General features: G+C 41.6%; 1 protein-coding gene across 3 annotated transcripts in view; it reads left to right on the top strand.

The window, feature by feature from the left end:
• Positions 1-15,040: 15,040 nt before the first annotated feature.
• SDCBP (syndecan binding protein) overlaps positions 15,041-17,693 on the top strand; it is a 32,151-nt gene continuing 29,498 nt past the window's right edge. For 2 of the 3 annotated variants that reach the window (XM_089899136.1, XM_022556858.3), the window contains exon 1: positions 15,064-15,159. The gene's annotated coding sequence lies outside the window, so the exon portion shown is untranslated. Of the gene's footprint in view, positions 15,160-17,693 lie in introns of all 3 variants that reach the window. The other variant, XM_022556857.3, reaches the window with a different exon arrangement.

The following is a 17,693-nucleotide window of genomic DNA, read 5'->3' as shown; positions in this document are numbered from 1 at the left end:
GCCTGGGCGTCTGAAGCCTGTGCTCCGCAACGGGAGAGGCCACAGCAGTGAGAGGCCCGCGTACTGCCAAAAAAAAAAAAAACATTGCCAGATCTTAAGTTATGTTTACCATACATTCTTTCATCTTGCATGTGCGGTATTACTTGACCATTAATTTTGCACTTCGTGGCTTAGTTCCTAGATAGTTCATTTGGACAAAGCGAAGTTTCCCTTTTTACCTAAATCTTTTTGGCACATAATAAGTTGCGAATTCTTATTCTGGTGTATTCGGTAGATTGCTGTCACATTGTTTCCCTGGTTTATGTAAACAAAAATGTGTAAGACTAGGCAAGTAGAGTTTGATTCTAATCTGAATAATGAATGATAAAAATCAAGTCCATCAACTTTGCTAAAAATGTTAGTAACTATCAGTATTTGGTACGTGTTTTGTTTTTATGTTTGATATAGAAAAATAATACACTAAGTAAATTTAAAACCCTTGTTTCTATTTTTTCTTTACCCAAGAGTTACAGCTGACCCTTGAACAACAAGGGTTTGAACCGTGTGGGTTCACCTATACGCAGATTCTTTTCAATAAATATACATGGAGAACAAAGTGTGCAAGACTTGTATTGAAGTGGGTAGCCTATCCTTACATAGGCATATGGTAAGTGATATTTAATATTTTCTTACTGTTTTATAACTTTGCTTTCAAAGAACTACAGTACAGTATGCCTCTGTCATAATTGGAAGAACTGCATGTCAGCCTACCATCACGAGTAAGTGTTCTTTTTTAAAGTGTAACAGTATTTCCAATACTGTATTATGAATATGACTGTAATTCTGTGTGCCATGAAATTTTTATAAAGATTCATTAGTGTACAGGCTGAGCTACTGTGAAGCAATCGTACTGATTACGTGAGGCTACAATAGAGCAGTCATATTGTTGCTTCTTCATGATCCGTGCATGAATCATTATACTTGTAAATATGAGTATTTTTGTCATATTACAATACAAAACACTGCATGTTATATGTATCATCCAAGACTATTGATAGAGGTACTGACAGATGATTCATTTTGTAAACAGGACGTAAACTTACTGTATCCATAAATACAGTACAGCACTGTAAATGTGTTTTCTCTTATGATTTCCTTAACACTCCCTTGTCTCTAGCTTTATTGCAAGAATACAGTATATAATACATATAACACACAAAATATGTATTAATCTGCTGTTTGTTATCGGTAAGGCTCCTGGTCAATAGGAGGCTATTAGTAGTTAAGTTTTGGGGGTGTCAAAAGTTACACGTAGATTTTTGACTGAGTTGGGGGTCAGCACCACATTGTTCAAGGGTTAACCGTTTAAAAGGATGATTGTAGATCTTCAAAAGGAAGAGGTGTGTTTTGTTTCGATTTATTATTATTTTGTTGTGAATTTCCACATTTTCTGCATTGTGGTCAGAAAATGTGATCTTTTATGAATTCTGTTTTTAGGGCTCTGTTTAAAATTTTTCAGTGTGGCCTAATATATCATCAGTTTGGTGAGTACTCCATGTGGATTTTACAGTAAAGTACTATATATTTTTACATGTTAAGAGTAGGTTCTATATCTCTTTTAATGAGAATTATTAATTATACTAAATTTTTTTATTTTTGATTTCTGAGTTATAATAAACTTTCCTACTATGGTTGAGGATTTGTCAATTTCTCCTCATCATTCTGTCAATTTTTGGTCGCTGTATATTTGAAGCTGTGTTGATAGGTATATACAACTAGCCCTCAGTATCCATAGGTTTTCCAACTGTGGAATCAACTAGCCTGGATCGAAAATATTTGAAATAAAAATTCCAGAAAGTTGCAAAACTTGAATTTGCACACTGCCGTAGCATTTACATTGTATTTATAACTATTTACATAGCATTTATATTGTATCAGGTATTACAAGTAATCTAGAGATGATTTAAAGTATATGGGAGGATGTATGTAGATTATATGCAAATACTATGCCATTTTATATGAGACTTGAGCATCTGTGGATTTTGGTATCCATGAGGGGTCCTGGAACCTGTCCCCAGTGGATACCCAGGGACAAATGAATAGGTTCATGATTAAGGAATGACTATCTCATTAATAAAAGCTTTTTGCCGTATAGTTAAATTAGTTTATTTATGTTGTTAACCTATCTTCTTTATATCAGTATTTGCCTTGAATATCTTTTCCATTCTTACAATTTAAAAATTTTTATTGTGTGGTTTTTAAAGACCAAAGAGCTGAAATTTGTTATCACAGTATGAATGAGAGCTTCTGTCTTTTAACGGAATGAAACTATCGTTTTCATGTTTATTTTGGTTTCTCATATCTGTCCATTCTTTTTATTTGTCCATCCTACTTTTTATTTTCCAGTTATCACTTTCTTATTTCTTATCCCCTTCCTACTTTTATTGGCTTGAGGGTTTCTTTTTACCCCTCTATATTTAATTTTCATTGTCTTGTGGCATAGAAGATATGTAGGTATATATGCACATATATGTATTTGAAATGATGTATATTTGAAATGTATATATTATTGAAATTATATATAAGGAGAATATATACATGGAAGCAAACCTCCAGGATTATGTCCTAAGAGTTCTGTACTCCAGTTCTTACACCTAGAAGCAACCTGCTCTTTCATATGTTCACCTACTTTTAACAGCTAAAATATATATCTGTATATTTATGTATTAGCTATTGGAAATTAATGTTTCAATGTTCTCGTATTTATTTGGGCTTGGAGTTGCTGTGAAATGTGCTTGCCTTCAAATCAGCTGTTTTGCCTATGTTTTGGGCTAACATTTCCTTCAGGCCTTTTTTCTGGTGGGGCAAAAAGCAGCTCGGCACCTGTGCACGTTGCCTAGGTGCTTCTCAGTGTCTCAGAGGAGGGGTCTGTTCCACTAGGATCTGCCTCAGTGAATTCCCAGCAGCAGACGCCTGCCGGTTGAGTCACAGGTGGCCATGGCGAGTGGTGTCCAAGGCAGGAAGCTAAACAATCTGTTTGCATAGAGGCCACATGTGCTAGGGTGGTGTAGTAGCCAGAACAACGACCTCCCCAAGATGTCCACGTTCCAATGCCCAGAACTTGAGAATGTGCACAGGCAACGTGCACAGGTGCTGAGCTGCTTTTTGCCCCACCAGAAAAAAAAGGCCTGAATGTTAGTCCAAAGCATAGGCAGAACAGCTGATTGGAAGGCAAAGCACATTTCACAGCAACTCCAGCCCAAATAAGTAAATACAGGAAGCAAGAGAGCGCCACTGACATTGGAAAGGGATTTTGCAGGTGCTGTTAATGATCATGAGATGGAGAGACTATTGCCTCATCCCAGGGTCCTTATAAGAGGGAGGGAAAAGGTAGGTGTGGTGGCAGAAGCAGAGTTTGGAGGGATGCACTGGAGATGGAGGAAGGACCCCTGAGTCAAGGAATGCAGGCGTCCTCCCGAAGGGGGAAGGAAATGACTTCTCCCCCGGAGCCTCCACAAGGGATACAACTCTGCCAACACCCTGAGTTCAGCCCATAAAACCCATTTCTGACTTCTGACCTCCAGAACAGCAAGATGATAAATCTGTGCTGTCCTAAGTCACTAAGTTTGTCATACGTTTCTACAGCAGCAACAGGAAGCTAAGGCAGGTGGCATCTTTCTCCAGCAGTAGTGATCTTTGGGTGTGGGTTACCTATTCTCCATGCCATCTTCAGTGAAAGGTGGTCCCAGCCAAACCGGCCAAAGCTCTTCAGGTAAACCTGCTTCCTCCTTCCCTGCCCCAGACTCAAGAGAACGGACAGGTGCCAGTCACTGCACATATGGGGCAGCGTGGAGGTTTGCGTGCGCTTCCGTGGAACAGCGCTGTTGCGTCTTATTGGCTGCTGGAAATGCAAAACGGCCCAGGCATGGAAATGGGGCTGGTGAAAGATGAAATATTGTTCAGAAAGGTGGGGGGAATAAAGCAAGCAAAGAAGGGCCCTGTGCCCTGAGGGAGCCATGCCTGTGAGCTGGGAGGAAGGCCTGGTCCTCCGGGCTCATTCCTCTGCTCTGGTTGCTCCCCCAGGGACTCTTGGCCGTGGGTCTACAGGGGAAGGAAATCTCCAGGATTATGTCCTTACAGTTCTGCATCGCAGCTCCTACATCTAGAAACAACAGGCTCTTTCAGGTGGGTGGGTGCTTCCCAAGCACAAGATGTCTTCTGGAGACTGAGCCCACCCCAGCACCCGACCTCACAGGGCACAGATGCACCATCCCTTCACCACTTCTCTCTCTGACTCAGTGTCAGAGCTGGTCCCCCCTCTAACTTTACAGTAACTCTGTTTGGGGGGCCCCATTTTCTATACCTAGTCCTGACATTTTATCTAAGTCATCATTTTGTTTGTTTGTTTGTTTTTGTTTTGTTTTGTGGTACACTGGCCTCTCCCTGTTGTGGCCTCTCCCGTTGCAGAGCACAGGCTCCGGACGCGCAGGCCCAGCGGCCATGGCTCACGGGCCCAGACGCTCCACGTCATGTGGGATCTTCCCGGACCGGGGCGCGAACCCGCGTCCCCTGCATCGGCAGGCGGACTCTCGACCACTGTGCAACCAGGGAAGCCCTAAGTCATCATTTTGATTCTAGGAGACTCCATAACTTCAAATCTTAGAGGATTAGAGTATAGCTTCCTCTCCTCCAAGAAGTCTCTGACTTTTCTAACTGAACTTGAACTGGTTCTTCCTTCTCCTGTGTAAGAAAAATCTGCTTCAAGATGATTTTTCTGCCCCTGGCTGTGACTGGAAATCAAGTGGCAATCTCTATATAAAGGGAAAAGTTAAACTAATGTGGTTTTTGGTGGTACACCCATGACTGGGCTTAAATCCTCGTTGTGTGACTTACCGTGAATTTTTATGACTAACTTTACACATCGTATTCATTATCTCTACTGACAGAAATCAAGTTTTACTGACCTTTGACAGTTTCTGGCGTATAAAAAATGCTCAATACGCATTAAATATTTTGAAATAATACTGTGGCAAAGAATGCCAATTGCCTGTCAAGGTCCATTCTCCCTTCTCCTTTAATAGCAAAACCCCAGGAAATGTGCTTGGCTATGAGACGCTGTTTCTTAGACCCTTCTGCAACTAGGTGTGGCCAGTGAGATATAATTTAAGTGGTCTCTAAAGCTTCTCAGAAGGCTTCTGTTGGGTAAGTGTGCCTCACGTGGCATATTGATTATTTTGAATTCAAGTTACTTAGGAAATGGCCAACACGGGAGGAATACTCTGACCCGCCCTTCTGTCTACCCAAAAGCAGGAAATATACTCTCATGTGAAAGGTGCTCTCCCTGCATATGGAGGTGGAAGGACACGCTTGCCACCAAAGATCTGGATCTCAGGGCCAAGAAGCCTCTGTAAATAAACCTCGTTACTTCTGTAATTGACGACCGCAAAGCCCAAACTGAGTTTACATTCTTCACTAATTGGGCACCCAAATCTAAGCTTATTTGTCCTGTCAATTCCTCACAAATGTATTGCTTATTTGTCTAAAAAGTATAAAAGCTGCCTGCTTTGGCCACTTCTTAGGCCCCATTTCTATGAGGCCTCTGTGTGCATGATGAAAATTCTTCTTTTTCTCCTGTTAATCTGTCTTGTACTAGTTTTATTGGGTCCAGCCACAAGAACTCGAGAGGGGCAGAGGGGGAAATTTCCCATTCCCCAACACTTCATAAAAAGAGGGGGGCTTTTAGGCCCATCTGCTCTTTCTCTTCTTTTTGTCTGGGATGTGGATGTGATGGCTGGAGCACAGCAGGAATTTTGTATTATGAGATGATCTTAGTTCTGAATTTCTTTTATGTGAGGAAAAAGTTAATGTTTATCTTATTTAAGCTACTTTATTTTAGGTTTCTGTTTACAGCTGAACACAATACTACTAAATCAAGCCTTTTTTCTTTTTCTTTTTTTTTTTTTTGGCTTGTAGAGCAAAAAAGAAAAGAAACATGGAGAGAGGATTGAGGAAACAGGATGCAAAAAAACAAACCAAAACAGTGTTAAGATTCTAGGGGTGGTGTTTGCCCTAAAGTCTTTCAAAGGACAAAATGTATGGTTCTGCTATCACATGTGTTTTGGGAATGGGAATTAGCTCATACACAATTGATAAATGCGGGGTGATATCAGTGTAATGATGCTGATAGGGGATTTCCAAGAGGCCGGGAGCAAACTTTCTTCACAATTAAAAAGCAAGCCATAGCAATGTGCAAACACCTTAAGGAAGAAATCCTACAGAGGTACCTTCCTTTAGTGAAAGCAAGGGCTGGGTTAGTGGTTTCAGGAGCTGCTATGCATTTCCCAACGTTAAGCTATCTGGTAAAGCCATGAAGACAAAGGAAGTTGCAAAGGTATTTTCCTTTGTGTTTAAAAAAAAAAAAAAAAAAAAAGGATGAAGGCTCCTAAATCAGATTTCTAATTTTGAGAAATCTGGTCTCTTAGAAACAAATGCCCCTATATCTCAAAGAGGAAAATGCAAGCCCCCAAGTTCAAAGGCATCATAGGGCAGGCTCTAGTGGAGATTGACTGAGCTTTTTTTTTTTTTTAAATAGTTGTTTGTTGTTTTTGTTGGTGCTCCTGCTATAAAGTTGGGTGGTGTGGTCTGCCCCAACCCTGTTTATCCCATATGCCCTGTTATTTTTAGTGTATGCTTTTGGAGAATGCAAAGCTTTAAATGAATGCACGTGTGACTTTACGAAGAACTGGCTGTTCAAAGGAAACAGTAAGAATAGCATCAGAGCAAAGTATAACCAAAAGAAGACTCCCCTTTCACATCTCAACACTAATCCTTCAGTCAAGGTTGGCTTTCCAAACTGCCACTTTCCATGATTTTATTTTCTTTAGTCATCGAGAATAAAATCTTGAAAAATGCAAAGCCTTAAGCACTTTACCTTTCACACTCCTTTTCTCAGGAAGCTGCTAGAGGATGTAGCTCTTCCAAAGCCAGGAGGGTGTGTGAAGGGGTGCAGGAGACCCAGGGGTGTAAGGACAAGGGTGATGGTGATGGAGAGTCCCCAGAAAACAGCTCTGAGGCTGACAGAGGAGTAAATTACTCAGATGGGGCTTGGGAAGGGAGGTCCCAGGGGAAATGGACAGGATGTGCAGATGGAAAAGTAACGTTGTAAGGTCTGTTGCAGCTCGATTGGGGAAACCAGGAAGAGTTACCTGGAAGACCACTCGGAACCAGTTCTAACTTGATTTAGAAACGAGATAGGACGGTACTTGCGCCTCCCACTGTGTAGAGCAGGTCACACATCCTGCATCGGCTCTTAAGATTTAAGAATGAAAAAAGCCATGTCATCTTGTCACTTTTCAAGAGTTCCAGTAACAACCCTGTTCTTCAAATAGGAGATTTACCTGTACTATGCACGTGGAATACTTCCTGCTGTTGTGCCAGTGGCCAAGCACAGAGTGTGGCTCCATCTCCCAGAATCCTGGCTGGAGAGCCCCATCTCTGCACCTTCCCACGGGCATAAAATTCTGATCGTTCCCGTTGCTCTTCCTGAGTATCCTTATCCAGACCTTTGGCTTCAGGTAACAACGGTGCACCTCCTTCGCCCAGTTTCTCAAGTCCAGCCTAGATCTGACACCTCAAAGTGTCCCCTGCTCATTTGATCCGCTGCTTTTACAGATGTTAGGTTTACGGTCATACATGCCCCCCTTGCAGAGGGTGGGCCTTCTTAGGGTCAATCTCTGGAGAAGAGGCTAATTGGAGGAAACGAGACCCCCTAAAAACTGCCTAGGGTTACGGAAAGGAATTCTGGCCTTTACATTCTTTCTGGCCTTGTTGCCTTTAATTGCACAAGCCATCTGCTTCTTCCCTAGTGGTTTTGAGCTACTTCATTGAGCAATCTTTCTGAAGGCATTTTCAGTGACAACAAGGAATCCAAATTTAAGTTGAAACTGTAACAGTTGGAGTGCTAATAATGTAACTAGGTGACTGTCCACAGGGCTGCCCGTGGAGCTGAAGGGACACCGAGCTGGCAAAGAAAACTGTCTCAACTTCTCCCGGCAGCTGAAACATTCCACGGACATTATTACAGAAACCTGAAGTTCTGAGTTGTTCAAAATGTGGAAAACAATGTGGCTCATAGAACCAGGAAAATACGGCGATTCCAGAACTCTAGAAAACTGTTTTGTTTCTTGGAAATTGTGCCAGGCATCAAAGACCTTTTAAAGCATAGCCCCAGCCCTCAGGAAGTTTCTATAAGATGAAGTAATGATTAATACAGAAGAAACCACAGGGGAGAGAAGCAAAGACCATTGCTGATCACATGTAAAATACGGTAAGGACTATAGTAAGAGCTGAAGGACAAGGGTGAGGTCCAAAGGTCAAGTTAATACAATTGCCCTATTATCCACACACGGAACTAAATGAATGAAAGAAACTACTGTAATTTTCCACACGAATAGGGTTCCGAAGTTATGCATTTTCCTGGCTGTGTAAACACAGCTAATATGGTCGATTCTGAACATCTGGAACACTTTTGGCCACGTGTAACTTGGAACAGAACATTTGGCATCCTTTCTAAGGGTGTGTGTATTCACAACTTGGGAAGGACTCTCAACTAGAATTCCACAGTTAAAAGCAAATACAATTTTTAACATACTGAAAGAGTGCTATCCTGTGTGGTAGAGAGACACCAGCCAATAAAAGATGGAACCCAGGGCAACACAAATGTCCATGTGGCACGTGTCCTGTGGAATGTGGATGTATTCAGAGACTTCAGTGATTTTAAATTCTTAATGGAACCCAGATGCTCTTAAGTATTCCAGATATTATTAAAAATTAAATGGAATGAGAAGTGGCCACAAAATACTGTAGTGTTCCTGTAATAATTGTTTTGAACACTGATGTACAAAGAGCTGCCTCCTTTTACCAACACGGCTGTTTCAAACCTACACTAGTAAAATTTTATGTAGTATTGATTACTTTTTTATGTTTCCTGTTATATAGAAATCCTGTACCAAGGGGGATAAGATATATTTAAATTTCTTTCCTTCTAATTATTATCCATCATGGCCAATGCAAGAAGGTAGAAAATAGAACCTTGAAAATGACCCAAATGACAGTTGAAGCTCCTTGTTTTTAAAGTCGCATGTTATGCGACTTTGCTTTAAAGTTTTTAAAGTTTTACCTTTGCTTTAAAGTTTTTCAGCAGCCCCACAAAATATTTTGTGGTGGAAAGAAATTTCTAAATATCATAAAATTTGTTTTAATTTTTTAAGAAAGCAGAATTCAACATACACCTTTGAAAGGGGAGACAAATGCCGTACGGTAAGTTAATTTAACTTATATTTGCAAGTTACGTTTGAACTTAATGGGATGTCAACCAACCATATTTGTATCAAATGTCAGAGACATGGCTCATGACTGTGATGGAATCTTGAGTATATATGATCACTTGGGGCAAAATAATCTCTGATGAAAGAACTTTACAAATAGCTTTGTAAAAATGGTAAATACATGGGGAAATGGTAATTTAGGATGAGACTATTATCGTTTACAGAGGAATGTTTCTATTATCAAATAACCAGCTACACTCAATCCAAACTTAAGAAGTAGTATTTACTAAGGAATAATTACTCGCCTTTCACAAATGTCTAGGCTGTACAAAATGATTTGCTTCAATGTTCTTTTTAAACAGCGAGCAGCCCTTGTGCATTTAAAAAGTGATCGAGTTGACAAAGTATCATTTACATTTGTTTTTCAGGAACATATTCCCTCTTAAGTGAGATTCTCTAGAAGGTACATAAACAAATTTGTTCCAGGAAAGTCAGCTGAGGAGTGTTTTGAGTGGCAGTTTCACTTCTGAACAAAGCATTTTTCATAACCTTGTTGATATAAAACCCTGAGGAGGGAAATGTATTTCGGAACAAAGGCTAAGGTCATAAGGCGTTTAGGGCAGTCTGGTTTGTCATGTGGCTGAGATTTTTAAAAGGAAGCGGAAGTTACATAATTCAGTAGATCAGGTGGTCTGCAAGGGTTTGACTATTTTTGGTTTTGATGGTGAAGTTAAATCTTCGGAAATAACACTGCTAATTAAGGTAGTGTTCATATTTCAGGAACCTTAAGAAGACAAAATTCTCAGTTCTGAAAATTGAATACAAATGCATTCGCCTCTTTACTCCTTCCCATATGCAACATTAGCAACCAGAAAGATATCTAAGAGGCATCCTTTTAAGTAAGAGCGCTGTACTTTAGGTTTCCACTGTACATGGAATATTAAAGAGATTTTAATGTGCAGTAATATCCTTGGGTAGTCATGCCCTACCATGGTAATTGTTAGCGTATATTCATATTTGTGGTCTATTTGTATCAGACCACTGAAAGTTCTAAAGAAAGTAACATGTTCAGGAAAATAACTACATTTCAGCTGTAGCTAATATATTTATGATCACGGTTTGACTCTAAACCAATAATATTTTGATCTTACTATGTCTACATAAATACTATTCAAAGATGAGTCATGTAGAGTGATATGATTACATTTCTTGGTCAGTTTTCCTCACTTTTTTTCAGTGCTTTGTACTCTAATTTCTTATCATTAATTCACCTCCCCACTCCCAGAAGCAAGAATCCCTCCCAATGTTCAAATTTTTATTCTTTGGGGAATTCCCTGGTGGTTCAGTGGTTAAGACTCCGCGCTTTCACTGCTGAGGGCGTGGGTTCCATCCCTGGTCAGGGAACTAAAATCCTGCAAGCTGTGTGGCATGGCCCAAAAACAAAACAAAACAAAAACAAGTTATTACTTTTTCTGGAGACATTCCTCCTAGAGCCTTCCATCACCCAGTTTCATGTGGAACTGCATAGCCATCATCCTAGAATCTCCCTTCAACATCGTCCTTTAACTCTTTGGGCCTCTCCCCGGTGCTCTGGGAACCTTCTCATCCCGTTTTCCTTTCTTGTATTGTTCTTACTAAGTGCAGCTGAGTGTACATTTCCTTTGTCGTTTACTTCCTGACAGAGGGAACATGAGAGAGAAGCTTGTTGATTCCTTGGTTGATATCAAAGTATCTTCATTCTATGAAACTGGAATGACATAGTTTAGCCCACGATAGACTTCCAGGTTAGACATCACTTCCCCTCATAATTTTGAAGGCATTGCTCCATTGTTTCCTAGCTTCAGGTATTTCTGTTGAGAAGTCCAATCTATTCTGATTCTCAGTTATGGGTATATGGCCTGTTTCTTCTACCTGGGAACTTTTAGGATCTTCTCTTTAATGTTTAAAATTTCACATCTTCAAATTTGCCTTCCTTGAACTCTTAGGCTAATTTTTGTTCCCTTGTATCTTTCCACAGTCCCTTGACCTTTTTTGTTTTTCAATTTATTTTACTGAAGTACAGTTGATTTATAATGTTCATTTCTACTGTACAGCAAAGTGATTCAGTTATACATATATCTATTATTTTTCATATTCATTTCCTTTATCACAGGGTATTGAATATAGTTCCCTGTGCTATACAGTAGGACCTTGTTTATCCATTCTCTGTATGCCCTTGAGCTTTTTCTTAAACACCCATCACGACTCTATTTGTGTAATTATTATATTTTAAATTAATAGACTTTATTTCTTAGAACAGTTTTAGGTTCACAGAAAAATTGAGCAAATAGTACAGAGTTCTCAAGTACTTCCGTCTCCCCACAGTTCACCCTTAATCTCTTGTATTAGTCTTGTACATCTGTTACAAATGATGAACCCATATTGATACCTTGTTGCACATCAGGGTTCACCCTTGGCATTGTACAGTGTGTTCCATTCCATCAACAATTCTTTGACACCACCTGGGTGTCCTACAGTTTCATTCAATCTGGCCCTAGCTACCCAGAGTTATAGTATCAGATCCTACAGGTTAAGGACAAGGTCTCTAACAAGACTGCACCCATATCACACAGGAGCCACAGATGGCATCCTCATGATGTCAGCACTTCTGTCCAGCTTGGTTATAAATCTGGTGATTCCCACAATGCACCTTCAAATTTGGTGCTTAGAGTGACTCACTGGAAGCACTAGACTTTGGATTACGGTTTTATTATAAAGTACACAAATAGCCAGGTGAAGAGATACACAGGACAAGGTCTGGAAGAGTCCCAAGCGCAGAAGCCTCAGTCTCCTGAGTTGGAGGTGCGTCACTCTCCTGGTACCTTGATATGTTCACTATAATCAGGAAGCTCCATCAAGCACTGGTGTTCAGACTCTTTATTTGGGGTTTCATGACGTAGGCGTGATTGAGTAAATTACTGGCCCATAGAGGAACTCACTCTTCAGCACCCTCCCCTTCCTGAAGGTTGGGGAGTGGGCCTGAAAGTACCAACCTTGTAATCTTGTGCTTGGTCTTTCTGGTGACCAGCCGACATCATGAAGCTTTCTAGGGCCCCTATTCCCCCACCCACATTTCAGCCATGAGCTACCTCCTTAGCATAACAAGGACACACTGGCACTCATGAAACTCCAAGGGTTTTTGAAAGACTAAATATATATATACATATATAATTATACCACGTATTGTCCATAATGTCATGTATCTACCATTATAGTGTCATACAGAATAGCTTCACCATCCTAAAAAAAAAAATCCCCTGTGCTTCACCTACCTTATCCTTCCCCGTATTTTCCAAACCCCTGGCAACCACTGATCTTTTTTTACTGCTGCTATCATTTTGCCTTTTTCCAGAACGTCACATGATTGGAATCATATAAAAGGTAGCCTTTTCAACTGGTTTCTTTCACACACAATATGCATTTAAGGTTTCTTCATGTCCTCCACGGCTGCAAGTCTTTGAGCAGGTATGTATTTTGCAAATATTTTCTCCCAGTTTGTGGCTTGTCTTTTCGTTCTCTAAACAGTGTCTTTCATAAAGAAGAATTTTTAAATTTTAATGAAGTCTAACTTGTCAGTTTTTTCTGTCATGGATTGTGCTTTTGATGTTGTATCTAAAAAGTTATCATCAAACCAGAGGTCACCTAGATTTCCTTCTGTGTTACCTTCCAGAAATTTTATCGTTTTGAGTTATAAATTTAGGCCTATGATCTATTTCAAGTTAATTTTTGTGAAAGTGATAAGTTCTGTGTCTAGATTCTTTAAAAAAATTTTTTTTTCTTTTGCATGAGGAGGTCCAGTTGTCCCACTACCATTTGTTGAAAAGATTACCCTTTGTCTATTGAATACGTTTGCTCCTCTGTCAAAGATCCATTGAATGTATTTGTGAGAGTCTGTTTCTGGGCTCTGTATTCTGTTCCATTGATCGATATTTCTATTGCTGATACCCCACAGTCTTGATTACTGCAGCCTTTTTTTTTTTTTTTTTTTTGGCAGGCAGATTCTCATCCACTACGCCACCAGGGAAGCCCTGCTGTTGGGTCTTTGTTACTGTGCGCGGGCTTTCTCTAGTTGTGGTGAGCGAGGGCTACTCTTCGTTGCGGTGCACGGGCTTCTCGTTGCGGTGGCTTCTCTTGTTGCGGAGCATGGGCTGTAGGCGCGCGGGCTTCAGTAGTTGTGGCTCGCGGGCTCTAGAGCTCAGGCTCAGTAGTTGTGGCGCATGGGCTTAGTTGCTCCGCGGCATGTGGGATCTTCCCGGATCAGGGCTCGAACCTGTGTCCCCTGCATTGGCAGGTGGAATCTTAACTACTGCCCCACCAGGGAAGTCCCTACTGCAGCCTTATAGTAAGTTTGGACGTTGGGCACACACAGGCCCGTGACTTTGTTCTTCTTCTTCCAGTTTGGGTTGGCTCTTCTGGGACTTTTGTGTTTCCATACAAACTTTCTAATCAGTTTGTTCATATCCAAAATATAACTTGCCGGGATTTTGACTGAGATTGTGTCAAATCAGGTTGGGAAAAACTGACATCTTGACAATAACAAGTCTTCCTATTCATGAATGTGGACTGTCTTTGCATTTATTTGTATCTTCTTTGGTTTCTTTCATCAGAATCTTATAGTTTTTCTCATATAAATTTTGTACATATTTTGTTAGAGTTTTACCTAAGTATTGTTTCATTGTTTTTGTGCTAATATCAGTGATATTGTGTCCTTAATCTCGAATTCCAGTTGTTTATTGCTGTTATAGAGGAAAGTGGTTGGCTTTTATATGTTAACCTTGAATCCTGCAACCTTGCTATAACTGCTCATTAGTTTTAGGGTTGGTTTTTTTTTTGGTCAATTCTTTGGTACTTTCTACATAACCATGTCACCTGTGAACAAAACCAGTTTTGTTCCTTCCCATTGCAATTTTTTTTCCATTGCAATTATTTTAAAAGGTCTATCAGACCACAAACTCTCTGAGGGCAAAGTTTTCATCTTATTGTCATCTCTTTTATGCTCAGGTTTTTATTTTACCATAGATTAAATTATTGCACTAAATAATTTAGCTAGAAATAAAATGCTTCTAAGTTAATGCTATTTTGTCAAGTACTCTGTTACTCCATGGTAAGTACAGAAAACTTAGGCAAACTGTGCCTCAGTGTCTTTGCATGTTAAAGAAGATGTTGTATCTGTCTTTGATGTAAGGACCAAATAAGACTGCTCTATACATCAAGTTCTTCGGACAGTGCTTGGAACGTAGCCCTTAAGAAATAGTTTTTCAGTTTTTGTATTAGGATAAAGCTATTACTTTTGTGCACTACCACACATAACCTTCAACAACCAGCAAACTTCAGCTCAGACGGACAAAGAGTAATAAATGCCAAAGAAAAAAGTTGTAACGCAAAGAAGGCAGGAGTCGAGAAGGGTTAGTGGGAGGAACGTTGCGGAGCCCGTGGGTGTGGTGGAAGTTTAGGGCTGGCTGGGAAATGGGCGAACGGTAGGTTCTCGGGCCTCTCGATGTGTCGGAGGTGATGGGGGACTAAGTGACCGTGAGGGCGGATGATCAGCAGTGAGCTGGGGGCTCCCGGCCGTTAGGCAGGGAACTGTCCGGAGAGCGGAGCAGGTGGGCGGGAGCGGCAGAGCAGGCGCACGCCTCGCCCCGCCCCCGCCCTGTTACCATGGGGAGCGGGTCACCTGACCGAGCGCGGAGACGGAAGGCGTGGGGGGAAGGCGCGGGCGGAAGGCGGGGACGCGCGGCGTCCTTCTCTCTCTGGGTCTCGGAAGTCTGAGCCAGTGACCGGCGGCGGCTGCAGCGTGTGCGTGCCTGCGGCCTCGGTGAGCAGCCCTGGGCGGGGAACTGGGGGACTCTCACACGGCGTCTCGGGCGCGGGCGTGGGGCCCCGGGCAGCTGGGCGGAGGGCGTCTCGCGCCGCCTTCCCCTCTGTGGGCTCCGCTCCGCGCCCTTCCCGGCGCCCGGCCGGGCCCGGGGCGAAAGTTTGCGCGAGCGGTGCCCTCCGAGAGCCCACGACCCTGTGGGTTCCGGGGTTCCGTCCGGGGGTGGAGGGCGAGCCTGGGGCCCGGCCGGGGGCGACGCCCGCCGCCCCCAGTCCCCGTCCGCCTCGACCCTTTTTGTTCGTGTCGGGTGAGCTACCCGGGGCCGGTGAGGGGAGAGTCGCCGGCTGCGGGCCGTCCCGGTGCCGCGTCCCCGGGCTGGGCTGCGTCGCCTTCCTCGGTGGCCGCTTGGGAACGTTGGGACGTGGATGGAGGAAGGAGGTGTTCGTTGCGCGGGCGAAGCCTTGCCTTTCGGGAGGGGGAGGGGGAGAGGTGTTCGCGGGGCGCTGGCTTCTGGAGAAGTTGGAGGAAAGGGAGAAGTGCCCCCAGCAGGGTGCGCTCAGCAGGAATCCTCCCTCGAGGGTCGCGATTCTCAGCTTTCGTTTCAGGATTCCCTTGTAATACGGGGCAGGCGGAGGCATGTAGATGTGGATAAAGTTTTCCCTTTTTACCAAAATGGATTAATTTAAGCAGGGAGTCTCCTAAGGTGCTAGTTTTTAACGGGAGATTTCTAGGTTTATCTGGCCTGTGTATATTATCTGCACAGCCGTTCACGGTTATTTTTAATATTATGTACCTCTCTTAGGAAGTATGTTTGGTTTACGAATCTCACAACATCCAGTTGTTTCAAAGAAGAAACAGTTGATTAAGAAGGAAAGTTACAGGGGAACCCAGCCGCAGCCTGGTTAGCTTTATCGCCAGTATATTACAAATGGTGAAATAAAATGTGTCCATTCTTTTAAGTTTTTCTCTTTGAGGTTGAGGGCAAACGGTAAAAATGTGTTTGTTTGTTTTTTCATTTTCTCTGTTACCACCTTCGTTCTACGAACTTCTGTTCTTTGAACGGTGTGTAAATATTATAGATCAGATAGTTTGTGCTGCAGAATAAAAATAAGGATATGGAATGTCTTTTTTTTTTTTTTACATCTTTATTGGAGTATAATTGCTTTACAATGGTGTTGGAATGTCTTTTAATAGGTTCAGGAAAGAGTCATTCTATTATAATTCACATTTAATTTTGGCACCATTAATTTTTAGTTACGTTTGGGCATTATAAGAAAGGATATGAGAATCGTGACTAAAAGAGGAAGCATTTACTAATAGTTGGCGGTTGAGTCTACTATTCAGTAAACAGTTCCTTTAATTGAGCATGACTCAACTGTTTTTTCTTTCCTGTTTTTTTGTCGGATTTAGGTACTTCTTTAGGTAGTAAATGCCGTAAGTTTCTAAAAAGAAAGATTTCCCCCCCCAAAAAAAACAACTGTTACATCTAGTCATAGTTATATTCACATTTATTCATTTCTTTCCAAGTGCTGCCAAGAGTTTTTGCACATTTATTTAGTTTCTGAGGAGGTAAGCAGTTACAGGGCTCAACATTTAAGCAAAAAAAGGGTATACAGTGTAAAATTTCCTTCCTTCAAGGTTCTCTAGCCAACCATATTCTCTTCCTGTAGGAGCCAACTGTTCGGCATTTTTTAGGTATCGTTCCAGGGATATTTTATACCTGTACAAACCTATAAATATATTTTCCCCCCTTCTGTTGTTTTTCTTTTCTTTTTTTTTTATTGTGGTAAAGTACCCGTAAATTTTACCATCTTAACCATTGTTAAGTGTACAGTTCAGAGATATTAAATACACTGACATTGGTGTGCAGCCATCACCACCGTCCATCCCCTTGAGTCTTTTCATCTTAACACTGGAAGTCTCTGCGCATTAAACAGTAACGCCCCATTCTCTCCTCCCCCCAGCCCCTGGCAACCATCGCTGTACTTTGTGTCTTTATGATTTTGATACTGCAAGTACCTCATGTAAAGTGGGATCACGTATTTGTCTTGCTTGTGTTTGGTTTATTTCGCTTCGCGTGATGTCCTCAAGGTTCATCCATGTTGTATCAATAGTACATTGCAGAGTTTCCTTCCATTTTTAAGGTAGGATAAAGTTCCGTTGTGTGTGTGTGCGCGCGCGCATATATATGTGTTGACATTTTGTTTATCCATTCATCTGTCGATAGACACTTGGGTTGCTTCCACGTTTGAGCTGTTGCGAGTAATGCTGCTGTGAATGTAGGTATACAGATACCTCTTCAGATCCAGATTTCGGTTCTTTTGGGTGTATACTCAGAAATGGAATTGCTGGATCATACAGCGTTCTATTTTTAATTATGGGGGGAACTGCCATACTGTGTTTTATAGCACCTGTACCATTTTCCATTCCCGCCAACAGTGAATAAGGGTTCTAATTTCTCCACATCCTCGCCAACACTTGTTTTCTTTTTTGATAGTTGTTACTCTAGTGGCTGTGAGGTGGGATCTCATAGT

Source organism: Delphinapterus leucas, chromosome 17 (genome assembly GCF_059928025.1).
Source record: "Delphinapterus leucas isolate spDelLeu-1000000601 "Yukka" chromosome 17, BTC_Dleu_Yukka2, whole genome shotgun sequence".
In the NCBI taxonomy this organism is placed as follows: domain Eukaryota; kingdom Metazoa; phylum Chordata; class Mammalia; order Artiodactyla; family Monodontidae; genus Delphinapterus; species Delphinapterus leucas.
This window is presented reverse-complemented; position numbering and strand designations above follow the sequence as displayed.